The sequence below is a fragment of the Nannospalax galili genome, unplaced genomic scaffold (genome assembly GCF_000622305.1).
Source record: "Nannospalax galili isolate Female #2095 unplaced genomic scaffold, S.galili_v1.0 scaffold477, whole genome shotgun sequence".
NCBI classification, from domain to species: domain Eukaryota; kingdom Metazoa; phylum Chordata; class Mammalia; order Rodentia; family Spalacidae; genus Nannospalax; species Nannospalax galili.
Window position 1 is genome coordinate 1 of NW_008339438.1, and position 2,256 is coordinate 2,256.

Sequence of the window (2,256 nt, forward strand, 5' to 3'; positions counted from 1 at the left end):
TTTTATGTGTATGAATGTATTGCCTGCATGTATGTGAGTACACCCGTGTCAGAGGTCAGAAGAGGGCTTTGGATTCCCCTGGAGCTGGAATTAAGGCTGGTTCATAGCCACCATGTGGGTGCTGAGACTTGGACCTGGGTCCTCTGCAAGAGCAGTCACTACTCTTAACTGCTGAGCCATCTCTCCAGCCCCACCTATTTCTCCTTTTAACCAATTATGTTACAATAAAGACCTTTGAAAGATAGATTTTGGAGTGAAAATGTTAAAGGTATTCCCAACTTGGGGCTAGAGAGATGGTTCAACAGTTAAAAGCACTGGCTGCTCTCGCAGAGGACTCAGGTTCAGTTCCCAGCACCCAGATGACAGCTAACAACACTCCATAACTCTAGTTCCAGCAGGGTCCAGTGTTCTTTTCTGGCCTCTGCAGGCATTACGCACACAGATGCCCTTATAACATATAAGTAAAAACAAATTAAAAACTATAAAAAGGGCTGTTGAGATGTCTCAACCAATAAAAGCACTTGCCATGCAGGCCTGACAACCTAAGTTCAGTCCCTAGAACTGGAGAGAATCGACTCCTAAAGGCTGTCCTCTGATCCCCACATATGTGCTGTGGCATTTGTGCATCCACCTACACACACACATCATACACACGATAATAATAAATAAAAAAATAAGATTGCAAACTTTCTTGATTCTTTGCTTTTTGAGTTGGTTATATATTCTGGATGTTAAACCTCTGTCCAACATGTTGCTGGTAAACACATTTTCTCCCATTCTGTGGGTTTTCTCTTTACTTCCTTGGTTGCTTCTTTTGATGTACAGAAGCTTTTTAGTTTAATGTCTTATTTTTTAAGACAATCTTCATAGTTTTGTGGGAGCATTGTTCTTCAGCTTACTTAACCACAGGTGGCAGTGGGAGTCTCTGATACAGTTTTAAAGAAGTAGTGTATGGTAATGGCATAGTGTAGGTGAGCTTAAACTGGTTAACTAGTTTTTACTAATAGAGAGATAGTCAGGACAAAGGGTTTTAATTTTTCTTTTCTCATTTATAAGGGTGTGATGTTCAACATCACTAATAATTAGGGAACTGCAAATTAAAACCACTTTAAGATTTCATCTTACCCCAGTCAGACTAGCTAAGATCAAGAGAACAAATGACTACAAAGAAAGATTGGAGGATTAGAAATGATCCTGGTTACACAGAAGAGAATTCTCAAAAGAAGAAGTAAAGATGGCTGTGAAGCATCTTAAAATATGTTCAACACCACTAATAATTAGGGAAATGCAAATTAAAACCACTTTAAAATTTCATCTTACCCCAGTCAGACTCGCTAAGGTCAAGAGAACAAATGATACCAAATTAATGGTATCATTAATTAAAGACAATAATAAATATGTATCACTAAGCAAGCCCTGATGATGGGCAGACACCAATGTTGGAGAGGATGTGGGGAAAGAGGAACACTCATCCACTGCTGGTGTGGTTGCAAACTTGTTCAACCCCTATGGAAATCAGTGTGGTGAACTCTTAAAAAACTACAAATGAACCTACCATTTGACCCTGTTATACCACTCCTTGGCATATACCCAAAGAACTCATCCTATTGCAGAGACACTTGTTTATCCATGTTTGTTGCTGCTCTTTTCACAAGAGCTAAGAGATGGAAGCAACCTAATTTTCCCTCAATTGACGAGTGGATGTAGTTTTACTCAGCAATCAAGAAAGATGAAATTTGCAGGTAAATGGATGGAACTAGAAACTGTTACACCAAGTGAAGTAACACAGATTCAGAAAAAAAAATTCAACGTATATTCTCCCTCATATGTGGATCCTAGAACCAAAAGCTGATAACTGTGTATGTATCCAAATATAAGTACAGGAACCAGGATAATGAAAGGAAACAGGAAGGTAAAGGAAAAGAAAGAACCTGATGGAGAACAATAGGAAACAGGCCTTAATAAGGGAGATATGGACAAAATTTGGGTTAGTTTAAGGGAGGGGAGGAGGAAAGGGTACACAAGGGGGAACCTAGGGGATAAAAGGAAAGGAGCTCAAGATAGGTAGGACCATAGGAGAAGGGTATTATTAAGGGAGAAAGGGAGAAAATTGGGGCACCTTAATTGGGGAAACCATGATGGATGGTGAGACAATGTGAGAAATAATGCCTATCTAGTTTTAAAAACCAGAGGGAACCATATTAGTCCAACAACCTACTGACAAATTATACATACCAGATCAAGAAATATATGTCT